Below are 23,143 nucleotides of genomic sequence, written 5' to 3' on the forward strand. Positions count from 1 at the left end.
TGCATCAGCTTCCGTCTGAACCACCCAGGAACATTATGGGCTAACGAACTCGAGTAAGTTCCGGCTGAACATCAACATGACCCGGTAAGAAAGACTCTACCCCCTCCCTCTCTTGATTGACGGTCCACACCACCAGCCCCTCTGTTAGCACAGTTTTTTGAACTGCCGAAAGGGACCCTGGTCCAACCGCCAATCGTCGAGGACATTTTTTGCCCCTGATGCTACTTCCGGACTAAACCGGCCTCGCCCAAAATGGCGCCGGTATCAATAGGAACTAACGGATGCCTCGTGGTGTTCCTTAGCTAATGAAACTTGATGTACTAAGATATATATACGAACCATTGCGCACTCGATGAAAAAGGGAGGAGGGTTCACTTGGCGAACATTTGAAAGGGGTTCCGTAAAAATGTTGATTTCAATGAACGATTTATTTTGATATTTATTGTAACTGGTACATAATGTCGCTTATGATGCACACCCACGGTATACATCTAGGAAATGTGATTACAATGAGCTTGACTGTGTTTCCATTTATGAACTGAAATGCCCCTGATCCCTCGTCACGCAATGAAATGTTTTTAGTTACTTGCAAATAATTAATTAGGCCTTTTTTAACATGTTCTTGTGCTACAAAATAACCCCCTACTGTATGTGCTTCCATCGTCGACATGTCCGGCCAAAATATGATTGCACTCTCACATTTTACGTACTGAATGATTATGCAAATAAAGGTCTTCAAAACTATGAATAGGCATCACATACTTTTGTAAATATGGGAATCGGTGGGAGGGTTTTTCTGTGCGCAACCGTTCTGCTCCTTTTTTTAAGGTTATCTGAGAAATGGTTGTTCGGCCCTGGATTGATGATCGAATCAAAGGTATGATACGTTGCCTCCAAAATATGCGACTGAGCTCAGGAACTTACGTATGAAGAAGGACCTCGACTTCTGAGAATGGGTAAAGTAAAGCGGTGTGATTGATAAAATGTTATAAAGATATGGTGGTTGAAGGTACTAAGGTACAGGGTTGAACGAAGAACTGATATGCCTTAAAACATCACAGCTTTGGGAATGATTTAAGGATCCCGATGGCCGGATACATCTACAAAACCGGGTACCTCACGCTAGGCACCTCTGATTCCCCTTTTTAGCGTTTCCCTACACACGATCCTTAACGCCATCCTCGAACCCCCCCATGAACCACCTATCACATTGCCCGCCCCCTTGACTTCAGAAATCAAGACCCTAGGGATTATATCCCGAAGAGATCAATACGAGTATGCGGTAAGTAAAGGACTTTCGTGCCCGTACATTTGATGTGTTCGAATGTTGTCCCCCCACCTCCCCCTTTTCCTCCTTTTTTCCCTCTGCAGATTACATTGGGGTCCCGATTAGGGTACCATAAAGGATCTGGAGCCACGTCACGCCCGATGCATGAAAACGGACTAACGCTGCAAGACGACGCAAAAAGACGCCCTACCCAATGCACAACCTTTCTGTACCTGACCTAATGCTCTTCCGTCCCAAAACTGCATGCTTTCTACATCCTAACACAGACCCGAAACGTCAAACGTTGGGTAACGCACTGAATAGCCCAAACAATACACGGTCATTCCCCATAGCACACGTGTACTGTTTGGCCTATTGTCTCTCTCTCTCTCTCACTCTCTCTCTCTCTCTCTCTCTCTCTCTCTCTCTTCCACCCCTCCACACTTTCCCTCTTCCTAGCGACTGGCACCTAATTGGCGAACCTGGTGCACCTCCTGATTGGCCCCAAATACCACAAGTATTTGCACAAATTCGTCCTAAATAAAATTGTATCGGTACCACGTTACTACCTCTCCTTTTCTGCTAAATATGGATGAAATTTGAATTGGCCAAAAGGAAAGGGACAGGTAAGACGACTAAGGTTCCCTAAATTTGACCCACAGCCAGGGAACTATTTGTCAGTGGCTTCTATGATAAAATATGTCTGTGGTAATGCGACCATCCCCATTCCAAATTGTCTCCATACCCCAAGCAGTAAGGAATGATCGAGACACCCCCGTCTTCCCAAAATGCCCCCAGTTTGGTATCAGCTGCCCTGAACGAGAACCTGACAAAACGCCCCTTGCTCCAATTCGCTGTGTTCCTAATTGATTTCCATAAGATCCCACCCACCCCAAGGATAAGTTTAATAATTATCGCAAGCCCCCCCCCCCGAGTTTTTGTAGCAACCAGGTTGCGAGAATTTATATAGAAAGTTAGAAAGATGTGTGCAAAGTTAAAATTAGATCGAAAATCGAAAGAACTTGTTGCAGTAAACCTTGTTGAAAATAGGATGTTTTGATGTAATGAAGAGTCGTTTAGCCTATGTTCATCCCTCAGAAGGATGCCTATCAGACTATGGTGAATAGCACGTTGCACTTTTTCGTAAAATACAAAGCCCTGAAGACCAGCCTAGCCTTGCAAGACTTGTACTAGGGAGATGGGTCTCTACCAGAAGAACTGACATCTACTGTAATAGACGAATGCAATGGATGGGTACCAGACCTCGTACCTATTACGAATGAATGTAATAACCAACAAAACGCCAAAGAATTAGCCACAAAGGAAAAGTTGTAAGGAATCCAGCAAACCCATCATCAATTGTTTATACGTTGGCTGCAAAATCTCAAATGTAGCGAGTGTTTACCCCAGTTGCTTGGTGTTGGGAGAGAAATAGATTTATGTAATTACCTTCTTCTGCAAAATCTCTAAAGACTGTCTTTTCAAAACTCATTTAAAGGTATCACTGTCGGAGGAGAAAGAGACCGGATGTGGGAGCACGCGGCCTGACTGCGGATCATGGAACATCAACGACGGAGGCCGAGGCGAGACCACAGCAGTAAGGAGTCGCAGGATGAGGCACTGTTTCAGACAAAACTAAGGAAAGGGCTGACCTGAAGCCCCTGCTCTATGATCGAAGTGTGCCAAAAGGTCCCCGCTCTCTGAACTTGGTTATGGACCCGCCTGCCTCAAATTCTCCGTCCCCCTGATCTGTTCCCGACTTGGCCCTGCTCCATCCCCTCCTCCTCCGACCTACCATAAGGACTGTTCACACCCACACCTTTCCACCTGAACTTCCAAGTTCCTCCAAAATCCTACTGAGCTACCCAGAGAAGGGTATTCCCTGCGTCAGAAGGGAGGGAGCTCCGACTAAGTAGACCACGAACTATGTTAATCCCAGAACGGTGACCAAGAACTCCACCAAGGGTCGCCTCTAAAAGAGAAAATGAACGAAGTATGTGGTTCTACCCGCTGCTGAACGCCTCGATGATGATGGAAACAACAGGAAAAACCCACCACAGAGACTCAAGAAACAAACAGACCCCACAACTCAAAGACAATTGCACTTTTCATCACCATCCTTTTTCTGCCTCCTAATAACTATGCTCTGGGTTACGGAAGAAAATGCACCTGCTCCAAAACCGTAACGCATTTCTCCTATGAGGTCTGGCGAAACCAAACAAAATGTACCCCTGCCCGCAGACCTCCAACGACTCAATCCACATGAACATTCCTGTTGACAGAACGAATTGTAATCCAGGTGCTTAACAGCGCCAACAGAAGACGACAAAGACACCGAGAACTCTGATATTTTTTTTACTATATCTCCTTTCTCTCCCAATCACCATTGGACTAACTGTGCTCCCGCCGTATACAAAAAGGACTTACTTATATGATAACTTACCAACTCCTATTTCGAATGACTATAAGTATCTATGATCTGTACCCAACGCCCTCGCTACGTAATTCTAGTCTGATATTACATTACGATGACTTTTTCTGCAACCAACTTAACGATGAACCCGCTTACTAGATGATGAGATTTTTCAATGTGGTGTTTATAATATGATGTTTATGTACAGTTCCTTTGCCTAAGTCCCCTCTCCCTTACCTATGACCGCTGCAATAGGTATAGATAGGAAATAGGCCAGCAAGATGTCTTGGAAATGTTAAAGGGAGGACTGTGGAAAATTAATACAGCTAGGTGAACATTATCGGCGCCATCTTGCCCCTTTTCGAGCCCATTCGTGCGCGTAAGCGGCAGCCATTTTGAGCACCATGGCCTCCCTGCCCCTCGCTGATAGCCAGCGCGTCTCTCTCTCTCCTAACCTCGCAAGCATCCCCCCTGCACACTGACAACCCCCGCTCTCTCATGCCCTAGGTCATAAACCCCTCTTCAGCGCAGCTTCACCACAGAATCCCATCCTGTTCCCAGCGCGACACCTCCCCTCATTCCTTTCATGGCCTCAGATCCTTTTGATGCAAACCCCCTTTTCCTGTGTCCCCGTTTGTCTTCCTTGTTCCCAGGCCGCCACCTGGCCCTGCGGATACTGTTTATTACCCCGTACAGTAGGAAGCTTCCCCTCCCCATCAAAAGACCCTCGAGCCGATCAAAGCCCCCACCCTATGAGATCCGATCAACCCCATGCATTCCGTGAATCGGCGGAATGCCCTGCTGTGCGACAACCATCACCTGTTGTGACCGGGGTGGGGAATCCAACTGTAAATGTATGTGGGAACGGGCCTGAAGGGGAGATTCCGAGGATGTTCTTTCAACTATCAAAGTGTTGCGAGAATGTGTTATGTGCAATAAAGGTCATAAACCCTAGTATAAGAGGCCAGGCCTCAGAGATGTAGTTCGAGCACCTCGTGACGATACTTGCTGTCTGAATTGATGTGTTCTCCTCCGGAGAGAATAAAATCCTCGTTTCCTGCCTTCCAGTCTCCAGCGCCTGCTTCTTCATTGATTAACATTGGTGGGTCATAGAGGCGATACCGCCGGGCAACATAAAAGGGTCTTTGGTTACTGGTTGTCTTCGAAACCCTTTTTAACAGGTGCTGCTGACACGTCTGACAGTGACATCCTCCACATCGCGGAGACACCTGAAGAGACGGAGGGGGAGAGGCAGCCTGTACCTGCACTGACAAGCAGGGCCACAACTGCAGCTACATGCGGAGCACAACATCACGTCTCAGCACATATGGAAGTGGAGCAGAACCCACCCAGGAGGCAGACACGAATCACAGCAAGTGTGCAGGCACATGCCCGCAGCAGGTCAAGGCAGCGCTCCGTGCCCACCACAGCAGCCATGCAACACGCACACAATGTGGGTCTGGGCATTGAGGCTCAGATGCTGCGTGTGCACCGCAAACAGGCACAGCTCATGGCAGCAATGCAGCTGCAGCTATACAAAACAGCACGCAACATCAGTCTCCTCACAGAGAGTGCGCAGGAACTGACCACGGCGGTGAAGGAGAGCAACCAGCTGATGGTAGCACAGCAGGACGTCACCCGCAGACGCCACAGGCAGCTGCTTACACGGCTGTCAGCCTACACCCGTTCCAATCACCTGATCGGGACCGCCACATTCCAGCTCTCGCAGAGATCATTAGCCATGCAAATCCAGATGGTCCAATGCTGTGCTGTCCTGGAGCAGGTCACCAACGCTGTGGAGCACCAACAGGCGGCAGACCATAGCAATGCAAGGGGGGGGGGGATGATGCCAGCGAAGAGGCATCTAGCCTCAGCAGCCTGTCTGTGCCGGTGCAAACAGACAGGAGGCGCAGTGCCCGTCCCAACACTGCATCTCGACAGAACCAGCCTAACGTGGAGGGTGAGAGGCGACAGGTTGCGCTTGGCAGGAGGCGCTAGTTTCATGATATTTCAGGCTGTGCCGTGGTGAGGCAACCATGCACACCAGCTCAGGTTACATGACCTTGGATGTTTAAAAGCCGTACCCTTATTTGTTGCTGATGGAAGCACATTGAGACTTTGTGAAATAAACAAAAGCTTTATTTTGACAACAAATCATCCTCATGTCAATCATTGATGTGGCTTGCATGAGTGCAGTGTTGTGTGAGGTGTATGGATGCACTAGAAATAGTTCTGTGTGATGTGCGCGTGGAGACTGTGACCTTCAGCAGGATAATCCCCGTGTGCATGCTGCACATGTGCAGGTGGCAGGTCTTCCCCCTCTGACTCACTACCGGACACCTCAACAGGTATCCTCTGCTTGGTGGCAATGTTGTGCAGCATGGCGCACAAGGCCATGATGCTGCAGCAGATCTCAGGCCGGTATTTGAGGGCCCCGGCAGTCTTGTGGAGGATGTGGAATCTTCTCTTTAACATGCTAAATGTTCGCTAAATCACATTTATGGTGTGTATATGCGCACCATTGTACCTCCGTTCCTGTGGTGTTGCTGGTTTGAGGTATGGGGTGAGGAGGTATTCACGGAGGGCGTAGGCGCTGTCACCTGAAGGGAGGAACAGAGGGTTAGTGCCTGTTATGCGCGAGAACATGGTCTTAACATACTGTAAGTGGGCATGTGTGCTTACCTAGGAGATGTCCCTCGCCAAATTCACCCCTGACAAAATAGTGTGTATGCCGCTGTGCCGGAAGATAAATGAATCATGCGTGCTCCCTGGGTATTGTGCCACAATGTCTGTAATGATGGTCTTCGCATTGCAGACCACCTGAATGTTGAGGGAGTGATATGACTTGCGGTTCCGGTACATGTATTCAGTCTCTGCGGATGGACAGATGTGTATGTGGGTGCAGTTGATGCAGCCAATTACATGGGGGAAATGGGCAGTTCGATAGAAGTCCTGTATTAGTTTGCATTAAGTCCTGTTGGGTTGTTGGGAAGGTGATGTTGTGATGAACCCGGCTCAGCATGGCGTCCAGGAAACTCTGTAGGCAGCGTGAAAGTGTACTCTGGGATACACCCCCTGCAACTGCGACTATCCCCTGGAAGCTGCCAGACGCCAGGAGGTGAAGGCAGCACAGGACCTGGATGTGGGTGGGAACGGCATTGGTCCTCCGTGTTGGGTGCTGCATCAGGGGCTCAAGGTCTGTGATGAGCTGCAGGATCATTGCCCCATTGAGCCTGTATTTGGAGTAGATCTCATCTTCAGTCTGTCCCAGTAGTATAATCTGCAGCCGGTAGATGCGTTCATGGATCCTGTGTCTGTTCTGGGCTGCAGCCTGGAGCCTCAGCCGCCTTGCCATGATGTATAGACCTGCCATTGTGACTTTCCTCATGCTCCTAATGAGTCTCCTTAAGTGTGTTTGATTTAGCCAACACCTGTTTGTTATTTCCAAAGATTTTTTTTCCACTTTGACTTCATGGTTACAACCTGGTTTAGCATCTCCTTAAATTGCGACTCTTATTTAGCGAATTATGGTGTTTTCGCTATTTGCGATTGCTGATGCATGTGGATAGCAATTTGTTTGCTAATTCGCAATTTGAATTTGAATTCGCTATTTAATTTGCAGAATATGTGGAGATTCACTTTTAAGGAATCGCAGTGGGGGTTTCTACGGGTTTTGCGATTCTTAGTTTTGCGAATTCGCGAATTGTTGCTTTTCCACTTGATGCATTGCGGAAGTGGACTTTTTCGATCGCAATCGCTGTTTCGCAGTGATTGCGAGCGCAAATTCGCTTGATGCATCTAGTTATTCACTGCGCTGATGACAGAGCTGTGAAACACAGAATCCACTGAAAATCTGTTCTCTGGGGTATGCTGATCAGATGCCTCGCCATAATCCTGGAGACCTGAAGGAGAAAAGGGAATGTGGTAGATTGATCTTTATCATATCATAGAGACAACAAACGAAACATTTGAGCCAAATAAAAATTCCAGGAAGTTGTTCAAAACAGGGTGTTTTAAACAAATTCTTTATTCATCATTTCATCATACAGGTACAACAAAAAGAGCCGCCAACTCATTTCGTGCACAATCAAGCTTCATTGGGGCATAAATCTCACTAAAGTTAAAGTATCAAAACATGTTCTCCAGAACTAAAGTGCAATGGTAGATGAATTTCCGTAAACAGCAGCAGCAACCATTCAAATATAACGCTCATAAGGTACAAAGGCCGCACTACACACAGTAATCGATGGTCGCAAAACACTGTTAGTTGTATGGGCAGTTTGTCCATTTGGCTATATTCTCAGGCGCATAAATCCATACAGCAGCACAACTTCATTTGCTATTCTGCCAAGGTACTTTGTGTAGCACGGCCTACACGTAATTGGTGCCTCTGTGGCAATCAACGCCATTGAGGAAGAGGTCTTTCTCCAGTATCGCCAAACTGCCTTGACCATTAGGAGCACACTGTAAAATTTCTTACAACGTGACGCATCTAGGAGATGCGTCACGTTGTAAAGCCCTGCGCCACATGTAGGCGTTCCTGTGCAGGGGGAGGGGGGCGTTCCGGCGCAGGAGCGCCTCCCAAAAGTGGCTGAGTGAAATCGACAAGATTTCACTCAATCACTTTTGTGCCCATGCTGCGTCAAAACCCTGCGCCTGCTTGAAGCAGGCATAAGGATTGACGCAGCATTAACAAGATGGGGCCCCCCAGAGCATTGCCGGAGCTGCGTTGCACTTGCGACGCAACTCCAGCAATGCGCCACTCTTACAGAACAGATGAGTCACGCATCTGTCCGTTTTTTCCCCATGGTGCGCCGCATTGTAAATGCGGCGCATCCATGGTGGCGGAGCTGTGGCGCACAATAACTGGCGCATCCCTGCTGATATGCAGGGATGAGCGCGTTATTGTAAATATGCCCCCTTACGATTTGTCCATGTCTCCTCCACCATCAGATGCGCAGGCCAAACAGAAGATTCAGAAGACGAGAATCATTTCATTTCTGAACAGATGTTTTGCGTGAACTGAATGTAGAAATATTGCAGGCGCCTAGGCGAAACAGCATATTTCCTGTTAATGGATATAGCTTCTCTGTGGGCGGGAAAATCCCTGTGAGGAACTTCCCTCCACTCAAAAACTAGCAGGGAGGTGCTCACACAGCTGCAGACCTCAGAATAAGAACAAGTGGTTTATAAGTTTGGGATGCTTTTTGTTACCATAAATTTGCTTTTTAATTTAATGACTGTCCCTTCTTTGAGCGATAGCAAACACCACGCGCTTCTTTGGTTTTGTCAGATGCCTCTGCAGTCCTAAATGCACTGCACTAATCACTGACTATTAAAGACAATGCCGGAAATGAAAGGAACCCACAACATTCATTGGCGCTCAAACTCCCACACATGTAAATTAAGAGGTTTGCCGGGATTAATCTGTTCTTGTTAAAGTACCGCCTCCCAAATGTTTTAATTTTAAGAAATGCATCTCGTTGCTTGAAACACTTTCCTAATCAACCGCAGATGGTTCCAAATTTTCGTACTTTGTTTCTGACGAATTTGCCAAGGAGAGGTCATCCAAGATGAGAACAATGGTACATACGATTCTTTATGGATGTTTAAACATAGGCGAAGGCTTTATAAATCAAAACTTGGCTTCTCAAGTCGGTAAGGAAATACATTGGGGGCACATTACAGGGCAGGTTCAATGCATACTACTCTTCCCTTGCCCTAATCTTCCCTGCCCTACCCTCTCCCTCTTCCCTGCCTTTTTCTTTTATTTTTAGTCTGTGTTTCAACTGTCCTGTCCTCTCCTGTCCTGTCCTCTCCTTTTTCTTGCATTGTAGATTATCTAGAGCTGGCGTACACTGTCCCAAAACTGTTTCTGCAGAGAGCCATAAATGTGCTAACTTTGCTGGGACAGTATCTCATCACCTCATCATCTCAGCAGGTCTGTATTTTTATTGATTCCATATAGTTAAGAAACATAACATTTCTGGCAGTTTTTTTTTTGTTTTTTTTTATTTCAAGAGTTTTTATTAAGAAAATGTTTCCATTACAGTACAGTAGTGATGCTAGGGCAGTACATTGATTCTTGGTGCCTTCTTGGTTACATTAGGCTTACTGCTGCATAGGCTAGTTTCAGCTGTGGTACAAAAGGGGGTGGTGATGGACGGAGCATCTGAATCAATCAAACACTCACACCCAGTCAAAAGATCTGGGTTTAATCCATCACCGTTCTTTAGCCCACTCTGCCACCCCAGTTCAGATATGGCTATATACAAATCAGTCTGACCCTGTGCCTCATGGGAACAGTCCAGCCCGAACTGCCAAGCCATGTCTTCCCTGGACCGGAAACAAGCTTCCGAGGACCGGTTTCTGGCATTCCAGCCGTCTTCAGCCCGGCTTGCTTGAATCCAGTGGTAAAGTGAGCAAGGGACTCACGTCTGAGCATACCCTGCCACACAGTTTCAGCTGTGGTTATGTAGAACCCCAAGAAAGGGTGCGTGGAGGAAAGGGGGTGAGAAGAGAGGAAAGGGGGGAGAGCTGAGGGTAAGAGGGACTGGGGGGGGGGATGGCATGCTTGATTGTGGTCCTCTTGTAGTCTGTTGTTTGTGAGGCCTAGTTGACAGTGCGCCTACGGAGGTTTGTGCGACCCCAATTGTGCATCTAGTGCGGCCCACATCTCAGTCCTAGCTGTGTGATTGGGCGAAAAAGAGATGCAGAGTGACAGGTGGCTACTGCAAAAATTACACATGAACAGATTAAACTGTACATAGGTTGCATTATGAACCATTCATAATTATTACTTAGCATTCGTTGGCTTTATTGTCACTCTCATTTTGTTGTTTCTTATTGGTCATCACGTCCGGTCATCGCGTATGGTTGCACTTTTCTTGGTGTGTTTGTCTCTTAATGGAGCAGGGACCAAATACTAATTAATGTGTCTTCATTAGTGTCCTTCAGCTGTTCGTGCTTAGATTTAGGTACTTTTTTTTGTTTCTTCCCCCATTGTTCATGAAGTGCAGTGGACTTTGGAATGCAAAAATGTACGTTTTTTTGCTACCCATCATTCATGAAGTGGCGTGGTCATTGGCACTCAAAAACTCAACTTTCCAACCCCTTTTAGAAAATGATTATGCTACATTTTCTTGAGATTTATATTTCCCATATGGACACTCATTTCCCCTACTTTACTTACACAAACTCTACCTCACATTCCCGGGCTGGACTTTCAGAGTTTCCCATGGCTCCAGACAGGGGCTTGTCTTTCCTTCCCTTCCACTTGTTCATGGGAGACCTACCTCTCTCTACGCCCAGGGCTGCGAGTGCAGCATTAGTGCAGAGTTCCTCGAAGAGGGACAGCACAAAACAATGAAGACTGCTCCTCGGAACTGCACAGCTGGAAACCATCAGGTCACTGCAAAGCCTCATATCGCTGCCGGCACAGGCGTGCTCCAAGCAACCTGTTTTTAGGTCAAAGCCTATCAGAACAGCTCAGCTGTCTGTTTGGGATACTACTTTTTGGGGACATTCAATCAATCAATCAATCAATCAATCAATCAATCAATCAATCAAACATTCTAAAAGCTTCACTTGAAATGCATTCTACCCATTGCCTATCATTGGCTTTGTGTTTTTTAACTCACATTTGCTTGCTTTCTATTGGCTGGCTTTACTTGTTTTAGTCTGTCCAGCATGTTTTTGTCCCTCCTGTCGAGCATAGCTTGTTTATCCCCTCTTTGACTTCCTCCTTGTAGTCTTCCACAAGTGCTCGCTTTCTGTAAACAAGCCTTTAAATTGAGTTTGTAGTATGGTTTAAGGCCTACTTTTGCGTGCATGTTATGTTAGCATGGCTTATTAGAAGTTTAAACACCATTTTACCTTTTGCTGCTTTTGCACACAACACTGCATAGCTGTTTTTGTATGTTAGCCTTCACGAAGGTCTACACATGAGAAAAGGTTTGTTTTTCGACATCTCTAGACTGACATCGTGCCTCTAGTCTGAACAGTGACTGCTGAGCCATCAAGGTTATCAAAACATGTTACCTGTTTTTCGGCATGTCCTTGTAACGCGTTCTAGACACAACATTTTGGCAGCTGTGAGCCCAGTAAGATTCTGGAACCTTTATCATTGCACACTTGCCGTGATTTCACTCACTTGGAATATTTCCGTTTCCTGGGATGCAGAGAGTCTATGCTGATCCAGATGTAATTTACTCTTACTGAGCGGAAAGGTAATTGGGTCCCCCAAACCAAGCCTAAGAGACCTTCTTTAGTTTATAATACATAGTTCCTATATAGGGAGGGTGTTAAAACTAGGCGCTATAGGACCTGTTTACACCATCATTGTAATATGATTTCTCCTTCTGTATTTTATGGAATTGTAACCATTATTTTTAATCATATGTCTGCTAATGTTGGCTAAAATACTGCACATGAGATCACGTCGTTAAAATAAATATTTTAACCTTACAGTGTTTCTTATTTACACCTATTGTGGACTGGTATGAGAGTATCCTCCTACTTCAAAGTGGGAGGATTTATGTGACAAGTTTGCTGGATGCTGGGGGTGGGAAAGGAAATGTTCCTTTCGAACACACAGAACAATTAAATGTCTGCAAATGAACTGCGTACATATTTCAGAATATAATTAGGAAACCACAAATGAAACATATTTTTTGTAATTCTGTAATTCTGAAGTGTGGCTGAAACAAATATTTTAATATGATCAAAAGAAATCAATTCACCAGGTGATGCAATTTCCACACGTTATCATTTGAGTGCTGTGTAGTTTTAGCAGTAAAACTGTATATGCAAATGTGATGGTCAAATCAATTGCAAATGTGTTTTCCTTAATGGCACTGTGCTACCACACCATGCATACGCCACTCCGCTCTACACCACTTCACTCTACGCCACTCCACTCAACAACACTCAACGCCACTCCACTCTTTGCTATTCTATGACACTCCACTCTGTGACACTTCACTCTATAACACTCCATTCTTCGGAACTCTACACCACTCCAAGCTCATCAGTCCACTATATGACTCTCCAGTCCACAACTCAGCACTTGGTTCCATGACACTCTACTCCACTTTACGCCACTTCACTCTAGGCCTTGTACTGGTAAGACACTCCACTCTACCACACTCCACTTTATAATGCTCCACTTTATGACTCTCCATGACACTCTGCGCCATTCCACTCTATGACACTTCACTTGACGTCATTTCACTCTATGACACTTCACTCTATGACACTCTAAGCCATGCCACTCTAAGACATTCCACACCATTTTACTCCACTCTAAGCCACCTAAACTCTATGCCACTCCACTCTATAACACTTTACTCTAGGCCATGCTACTGGTACAACACTCTACTCTACCACACTCTGCACTATGACACTCCAGTTTCTGACACTCCATGACACTCTACGCCACTCCACTCTACGAAACTTCACTCGACTCCATTTCACTCTATGACCCTTCATTCTATGATACTCTACTCAACTCAATGCCACTCCTCTCTACAACATTCTACTCCACTATAGGTCCCTCCACGCTACACACCTCTACTCTATGCCCCTCCACTCTACATCACTTTTCTCTACGACACTCCACTCCACTGTACAATGTTAGATTTGAAAAATCCCTTTGCCTCTTAGGCTTGTCCTGTGCGATGTTAGGATCAGCATTATAAGGCTACGTTAGTAGCATCCGCCACATTTGTCGTTACCCACTGAGCTGTCCCTATAATGTGCAGGCTTAAGTTAGCATTTGCGGCTCCATCTTGTATTTTGTGAGCTATATTATACTGTGACTGAATTAGGCTTCATATACCTGTATTGCTTGCCTCAGCAGAAGACTGTATTCAGATATGTTTTTCTATGATGTTCAAGGTTGGATTCTGACTTACTACTAAATAGGCTATTCTGCCCATGCATGCCTATCTTTGTTTGTAGCTCTGCTCCCACATTGGAGTAGCTGAGCCCGGCAAGGCAACCTTGAGGTAGTGACAGTGTGTACCCATCTAGTAGGTGGTAGCCCATCCTTCTGTGCCTCCTTTGTTCATGCTCTGCTCAAGCTAGTAACTTCCCATTGAAAGGCATGGTCAAGGGGGTTCTAGGAGGGTTTATTATGCATTTTCAAGTGTTGGGAGCCAGTCCCTCAGCAGCCATCTCATCTCACTCCACGCCACTCCATGTCATTCTATTCCACTCTACGCCACTCCACTCTATGCCACTCCTCTCTTCATCATTCCACTCTATGACACTCCACTGCATGCCACTCTCCTCTATGCCATTAACTTTTAGCCATTCAGTGCTGGTGTACAACATTACTAAAACACATTGGCAAAGGCAATAGCTCTTGCATAGGCGAGACCTATTGGATTTGCCAAAGCTTGTTATTATATAGAGCTTCAACCGCACCTCTCTGGTTTCTAAGTACTGTAAGTAATAGCACACCACATCAGTGTGCAGCCTTTTCTCACTACCCACGCAATCAATAATAGTGATAACCTGTCTTTATGCAGCACGTCAAACTGCTCTTTGTTGTACTTTAAGCTCTGTAAATAACATTGCAGTAGAGGTCTTACCATCCACACCTCGTCTAGAGCCCCATTAATAATACAGATAACTTGCTTTTATACAGCCCTTTAATTCTCACTGCTGCAGTTCCTAACCACTGCAGACAGCAGCCAATTAATCGCCTAACAAGACTGCCTCCTCCTACCACCCACATTTTGTCAAGATCATCTAGTAAAAATAATGATTCCTTGTTCTCTTGAATAGGGCTTTATACCTTCCGTTTTTCACTGCTGTAAATAGGAACCACAGAAATGATGCCCATGCAGTGCAAAGGAGCTACCATAAAAGACACATTGCCTCGTTTACGAGGTCCAGCCTTCCTGCTGCGCTTCCCTACGGCAAAAGAAAAGGGCATGAATGCGCCATATCTATAAGATACAGTGCATTCTTGCCATTTTTCCCCGAGCCGGCGCTCAATGGCCTGCCTGCGCCAATGCACCATGGTGCAAGGGTGCCTGCGTTGCGGGGATGATTATTTTTGTACAGGAAGGGAAACCTTTCAGTACAAAAATAATCACAAGAGGCTTTTCCTCTTTCTATGTGTGCTGCAGAATGCAGCACACATAGAATAATTAAAAACAAGGAGAAATAAAGGTATTTCTCCCCGTTGCGCCTCCCTTACGCCTCCCCTGGGGAGGAGAAAGCTTTTGGCAATCTCTCATATTTACGATTTCTCGTAACTCTGGGGCAGTGTCAAAAGGCCATGGATGTTGCTGGGAACGCCCCCAGCAACACCCATTGCACGCCCCTTTAACACAGACCCCTGCGTTAAAGGGACTGATATTTATCAGGCAGAATTAAGTGAAAAAAAGTGGCTTAGTGCTGCCTGATAAATATCACGCAGGCTTCTGCGCCACGGAACATCACAAAAAGTGACGTTACAATGACGCAAGGGGCCTCATAAATGAGCCTCACAGTGTGCTCCTCCTTCACCTGACCTTCAGTAATTTTTAAACTCAAATCATTGGACAGAGGTCAAAAATATCCCAACCTTGGAAACTTTGCAGGCAGTGAGTGCAAGGACACATTGTCAACAAGAAACATCTTTAAACTGTTTCATTGCGTTTCCATTGTGCTGACAGCTCAGACCGACTCCATGCTTTTTTTTTATCATATAGCTTACTTTTTTTAACGAAAGAATCACAGGAAAAAGAGAATGTGGAACGTTCTTACTTTCATTGGGCATACCACATGGTTGAGAGTAAATAGGCTTCACAGATTTGCCGTGACAGTCATGATTTTTCGCCATCTGTCCTGGCAGATTTCACCAGTGGCGGCTGGCATTTACGGGGAGGGTGGTGGCTGGTGATCGCTTGCACATGCAAATATATATTTTTTAGCTTACCTTAACCAACATCCTCCAATGTTCTCCACTCCGGACCTCTTCTCAACTGGATGTTGTAGTGCGGGCACCAATCCTGCAGCTGCTCTAATGCTGTGAGCGTAGCGCCGTGGTTGGAGGAAGCGGCTCACTTGTCGCTTCCAAGGACTCTAGAGCCCGGCACTTACTTTGGCCCGAGCTGTCTTAGCTGGGTTAGAGGTTTCAAAATGCGCATGTCTGGCTGGCCGTCGCAAGAAGGCCGGGCAAAAACACATATGCACTTTGAAAAGTGCAAACATAGCCCACCTTCTACCCTGCTGCTGTTATTCAGCAGCGTCCATATTACCATCTTTGGGGGCAATTTAAGTGGGGGGACGCTCCTCCACTCCAACGAGTACCAGCCCCTGGATTTCACTAAATTCTATGCTGGTGAGCGCTCTGTTTTAAGTCATTCTGTGCCCTTAGCTTGATGCGATATTGTAGTTATACTTCTATGTTAGTGAAATGACCCTGTTTTTAGTTTTCAAAATCGGATCACCCTAACGTGGTACCTTATCTGATTCTGATTAAACACAAGGCTGTATGCAAAAGCAAGGTCTTTTTCAAGGATGCTCAGCAATCAGAGGTATATATTACCCTGTTTGGGGCTCATGGATGTGATGAATATTGTAATCAACAGAGGTGAGAGTATATGTTCATGTTCTCCATTTGCACGTGCAGTCACATTGTTGTAAGTTGACGAACACTCATTTTGCTTACAAAAGACTCACTAATTTACTACAGACTCTTAGTGATTTTATTAATGTGCACTACTTTAAAAAAAAAGTTTTTTAAACAGTCAATGAATTTTTATCTATTGCTTAATATTGTGAGTTTTTATTAACTGTGCAATAAAATAAATTCTAAATTCATTTTGCTTACATGTGATTCTGTGTATGCTCTGTCATCATCAATATAAAGCTGTCTGCTGTCAACAAAATCACACAATATATAAGTAATGGGGAGCAGTGCTTTTTATATGTGTGGGGGTAAGGGGTGAAGGTTTCTTCTTAAAGGGAAAGTTCTGGGACCATCTAAAAGGTTCCTCTAGTCACAGAGCAAGAGCTTAAGCAGGGCAAATAGTATTTGCACCAAGTTTTGCAGTTGTCTCTATCAGGGCAAATGCCTCTAGCTTCAGTTTTACACCGACAGTTACCGCTGTACCTATAAGACAGTGTGCAAGGGGTCATAACAAGGACAAGTGGGTGTACACATTGCTGGCTCGCGCTAAGCGCCATGAATCTTCCTAATATTAACGGGCCAATCCTCAAAGCTCACTGCTGTAGTGATCAGGGGTGTGCTGGGAAAAAAGTTGTTATGTATGAATAATTAATGCACAAGTCAAAATGAAGATACTCCTGCAGTGCTCCCACATATATTTTCCTTGTGTGTAATGTACCCGGTGTATATATTACGTACAAGAGATTCTAATAGCTAAGGAAAAGTGTACATAGCTATAAGTATGTCAGAGGACATATCAAAGGCAAGCGAGATGTGGCTGTCGCTAGACAACTACCTGTCCTCCCATAAGCCACCCTGAACGGTCAGACCAGGTAACACGGCATAAACCACACCCATCACCTACTATGCGACACAATTTGCCTCCTCTCTCTCGTTACTCTTTATATCTCTACACCTCTCTTTTCTCTTCAGGCCACCAGGGGAGCAAAAGACAATCAGACAGTTTGTAAGGGGTAGGGGGGAAGCCTGAAGTACTGGCGAGAAGAAGAGGCAAGCACGAGAACATGGACAAACAGAACAGGCACAAGCAAACCAGGACAATGCTTGACACCCCCCCCCCCCAAACCTTCCCCCCCCCCCTCGGGGCGCTTTTTTCCCTGTCTTTTCCCATCCCACCATGTGTTTCACTCTGCACCATATATATATGCTTTTTTTTTCAATAAAAAATTACTGAAATAAAAAAAAAAAGGCAGGCAATCAAAATCCTGCACGCCTGCTGTAGCTATACGCCCTGCAAAATCCTTTTATGCAGGAATTATCAACAGCTCACAAGAAGACTGCAGACTGCCCAAAACACAACAGCCAGACCTCAACCGTCATCGCCGAGCGGACATCACACCACACCTTTGAGAACTCTACTGGCTCCTGATACATAAGTGTGCACACTTTAAACTCATCACCCACACCTACAAAGCTCTCCATATTGGCCCTACCTGAACAGCCACATTCACTTCCACAACCTTCCACAAACCTCTGCTCAGCCGGTCTTCCACTAGCACACACCCCACCCATACACAAAAGCAAAGCAGGGGGGCCAAGGATTCTTGTGCTTGGCCCTAAAGCTTGAAAAGACCTCTCACACCACATCCGAGTCTCCTCTTCACTTTCACAAGAAGCTGAAAACCTGGGGCCTCATTTATGAAAAGTGACGCATCGCTGCGTGAAAACAGCGATGCGTCACTTTTCACTGCGCACTCCTTACGACATTCCTGATGCGTCATATTTAATGTATGACGCATCATGTCGCAAGGAGTTACAGATACGTTAGTATTTCTGACGTATCTGTAAGCGCAAAAGTGACGCATTGCTGGAGTGTGTCACAAAAGTGACGCAACTCCAGCAATGCGTCCTTTCACATGGGGAAAGCCCCATGTGAAAGGGCTTGCGTCAGTCTTACGCCTGCTGTGAGGCAGGCGCAAGATTTTGACGAAACAGCGTCCTAAAAGTGACGCAGTGAAATCTCATAGATTTCACTGCGTCACTATTACGAGGCTTTTTGCGGGGGAACGCCCCCTCTGCATACATTATACCTGACGCAGGTATAATGTGGCGCAGGGGTTTAAAAAGTAACGCATCTACCTAGATGCGTCACTTTTTAAATATGGTGCAACTAGGCGCATTTTTTACACCGCTGGTGCGTCAAAAAAAGTGACGCACCGGCGGCGCAAAACTGACGCAAGGCCTTCATAAATAAGGCCCCTGGCTCTTTGCGTAAGGCCCCAGTGGTGGCCTCCCACACATGCTAAAGAGCGTCTGGATACCCTCACGGGTGATTAGCATACTATAAAACCATAACATAACATAACATAACAAGTAACAATTCACAACATTTTTTTGCTGTGGAGTATCCTTGCTTTTTTCCTGATTTACTCCTTAATTTTCCGTGGTAAGTAACACCTGCTCACAAAAACAGCTTTGTGAACCAGGCATACGATGTAGATCAAGTAATCACCATGGAAGCACACAGTTCAACAGTGCATTTAGCTCATCAGATTAAGCGCCAGTTCTTGTATCTTTGCATCTGTGTAATCAAAGCTCCATTACGGGTTACTGTGACTCCGCCGTTCATTACCTGTGCTCGATAAATCAAGTCGTTCTCTGGAACTATCAAATAATTTGCGTCAGTTAGCATCTTTTTGGAGGCAATTGTATTAAGATCGCTTGGACTCCTAGATAATTCTTAAGTTGAAATTTCAGTCTGTGTCAATTTCTAAGGCACCATCAGACCTGTTGAGGGCATCAATGGGCCGAGCCACAAAAAAGACAGGACAAGAAACGTGCTAATAGGTATGTTAAAGGGCACACTGATTCCTGAATTGTGTCCACTCGGATCACTTATATCGAAGGGCAGTGAAAATGGGCACTGGAAGGGGACACATTCACCAGATTCGCAATTCTTTTTTTTCAACGGGTGAGTGTAATGCTTAGACAGATTTCACGTGGCCTGATCCTCAGAAAGTGTTTGCACTTGTGCAAAATACGAGATCTGTGCTGGTCATGTGCAAAAAAGACATTTGCTAAGGCCCACAGTAAAAGGTGCGGCAGATGACCGAAACAGTTGACTCTCTTGTGTCCATTCCCCTTTTGTTGGTCAGACCCTAGCACATGATTTCTGCAGAAAAAATGTTCAAAGCATACATGGCTCAACTGTGCTCCATGCTCACTTCCCTCTCACTGCACTAACCACGAGCACACACGAAACATGTTACAATTCCCCTCATAGGGCTGTCCATAGCAAATAGCTTCCACAGCAATGTGTGTGAAGGACACCTGGTTGTGGCATGAAGCTAATTGTGTGTCTGTGTCGCCCCTACAACCCTTCTCCCTAAAAAACATCAATAAAGCTAATAGCAATCTCGTTGGAGGGACCGGTTGGCTTTGTCAATGCTTGTTTACCTTTATTGATGTATTTGTATTTTTGTGTATTTATGTGCTGGTGTATTTTTGAGGTCATTTCTCAATCTTCAATGTACTTTATTTTTTGTTTTTAAAGCCCCTGCAGAGGCATGGGGAAAAAATGAGTCTATCATCCAGATACTCCCACAGAGCTCTTCCTCCAACTAACTAAATGATCCCAGTTTTTTTTTGCATTTTCTTCTGAATGGCTGTGCCATCCATGAAAAGAGACAACCACTGCATGCGATAGCGAGCGAAGAACTGAAGAAAACTGTACGAGGATATAGAAGCACTACATAACAAGTAACTAATCAATGGTAGACAACACTGATGCTTGGCAGAGAGCCAATGGTACCAGAATATAGTGGACAAGATACTGACTGACAAAAACATTTTGTCCTGAATATTTTATACTAATATATATCACTCATTGGCATTAATAGAAAATCTATACTAAATGGGACAGGGGTTTTCGAAATTATATTTAGGACACCGTTTTTATGTCAGACAGTATTTTTTTAATGAATATTCTGACACACGACCAGCAGAGAAAATCGAACATTTGTTTCCAAGTGGACAGTTGAGCTGGCAAAAAGAGTCAGCAAGAAAGATGGTGGGCAGAAAATGATCCTAGGATATCAATGGAGGAAAAGAGAGGGCAGGGTAACCACCAACTTATCTTTACACTAATCTACCCAAGCCCATTCGAAACTGAGCCCTGAAAAAACACTCTACTATCCTCATACAACCAAACACTAACAACCAATAGACACAACAGGCCGCCCACATGTAGAATGAGGTGTGATGGCATGACAATGGTAGTTAGTGCTATACAAATGCAGTTACATAAGATAACATATTCTCAGTAAATTTTCTTCAAGAACAAAAAAGTAAATTTGATTCTGGAAGAGAAAGACAATCGGTAAGTGCAGAGTAACTTTGTGCATTACCAAAGACACCAGTCTCCAGGCAGCAACTGCCACTCTTGAATCCAATCCCTCAAGATTCCACCCACAACATTCCAATTCCAAAACCCCATTGTAATAGATAAACCCAACACATTCCTCTCCCTACAAAATAATAAAGCAAATACTCTGGGAATACAATAAACTCTTTGACACTTTTGTGGCTTATCTTAAGAGTTTCTTAATAAAAAAACTGGATCATAGCATTTTCCAGAAAAGATAAGAAACATCTAAGAACTCCCTCAGAGTAGAGTATAGACAAAAAAACTAAATTCATCCATATTGGATCTAGACCACCACCTCCATAGGCCCTATTCGCAAAGGTCACTGGCATGCATATAATAGACACAGCCATCCCCTTCACTACTTTTCTCAGATTGTTTTGAGAGGGAGTTGTTTGTTATGCTGCATAGATGTGTAATGCAACGTCAGAAGGCACAAGACTTGTGCATGTCCTCACCTCTTGTTTATGTCCCTCTACTTGACTGAGGAAGAGACGTTTTGTAGATAACAATGTTAGATAGAGAAAAGAACTTAAGAATAGAGAGATTTAGGGTCTACCAACAATTCCCTCTGAGCATGCCTGTTCATTAGATGTAATGGATTATGCTAATAAAATCAAGGGCACAGGGAGACAAAGGAGAGTAGTATAATGAATCAGTGACACCCTCGAAAAGCTACATACTTTAATGTATTTTCAACCATAAACACAAGGTAAGAGATCAAGTGAACCAAAAATAAATTGTCTTACTAAGTTCATCCTATACCTCATTCCACTCGTTTCGGGTGATACACCAAAGCACAAGTGAGTAATGAACACACTAGTGAAGGAAACAGGTCAACCCCAAAAAACACATTACGACCAATCAGACAGACATTCACCAGACCACATGGAAAAGCATCATTCCCCTTGCTTCTGGCGAGATCTGAGCATATCCAGAAATTGTCAGATAAAGCCTCGCTAACTGACTGAGGAGGAGGGATGCAAGACCCGCACCCCTTCATGGAACATTTGTGGAGAGAAAACCTCTCACCCATCAATTTAACCTCAGAATGGAAGATTGTGACTTCTACCACCGATCCCCACCAGGATATTGCCTTTGCAGCAGGCATGAAGTTGTGCATTTATTCATATATAATTCTCTTGAGAACTGCAGATTTTAAGCAAATTACCTGTGGGTGGTTGTCTGCATAAAACTCCTGCACAATGTAGGGGCATATGTCCTGCACATCTAACCTGGGCTTCTATTGGAATTCTGTAACACATATTAGCAAGCCCATTATCTCCGTTTTAGCGGCAGTTTCCTGCCGCTAAAACGGTAATCATTTTAACGAGGTTCTTGCTAATATGCCCCGCAGGCCCTTGTTCATGATCGCCAAGCAGGATACATGCTCAACTTGTGATACACACAGGGGCATATTAGCAAGAACCTCGTTAAAATGACCGCTGTTTTAGCGGCAGGAAACTGCCGCTAAAACGGCGATAATGAGCTTGCTAATATGCGTTATAGAATTCCAATAGAAGCCCAGGTTAGATGTCCTGCACATCTAACATGGGCTTCTATTGGAATTCTTTACCGCATATTAGCAAGCCCATTATCGCCATTTTAGCGGCAGTTCCTGCAGCTAAAACGTAGCTAATGTTGACGAGTTCTTGCTAATATGCTCCACAGTTTCTAAAACCCCACATTGAGCATTGCTAGTAAAGTTCATGCAGTCCTGACACACCTTCAGGTTCACTGTTCTCACTATGGGGCATATCAGCAAGAGCCGGAGTTAAAATGATCTCTGCTTTAGTGTCCGTTTTTGGACGAAAAGCGGCGATAATTTTAACGCCCTATTAGCAAGGACAAACTAACGCGTGAATCCATGCTTCTACGCCCTTTCCCTTAATGGCCAGCTTTGCATCTCTAATGAGGTGCAAAGTGGGCGTTCCGCCCCAGGCTAACGGGAGAAATGTCGCGAAGCGACATTTCTCCTATTATCAAGCCTCACTCACAGAAGCATAGCGACAAGAAAAGTAGCGATAACCGCCGTTATCACAACTTTCCTTACGTCTGCTTTGAAACTGACTTAAGCCATGATATCCTATGGAAGGTGGATATCATGGCTAAGTATGTGAAGCCCTTTCAGCAAGCTATCACCAAAAGTTGAGCGATTATCGCTGGATTTCCAGCGATAATCGCACAGTTGGCAGCTTGCGCTCTGAATTTCTTCGCTTTGGAGATAAGCGTTGCTCCGTGATAAAATTCAAAGTTGGCCGGCGATAAATATCCTAGCGCTAAGTGCGCATAGCGAAAATTATCACCGGCCCTTGCTGATATGCCCCAAGGTATTTTGTGCTTGAACCAAGTTTGCATTAAGAGATTAAGCTTTAAGAAATCAAAATAAACCTAGACTTGTATTCAGAGTAT

The sequence above is a fragment of the Lissotriton vulgaris genome, chromosome 2_1 (assembly GCF_964263255.1).
Source record: "Lissotriton vulgaris chromosome 2_1, aLisVul1.2, whole genome shotgun sequence".
Taxonomy (NCBI): domain Eukaryota; kingdom Metazoa; phylum Chordata; class Amphibia; order Caudata; family Salamandridae; genus Lissotriton; species Lissotriton vulgaris.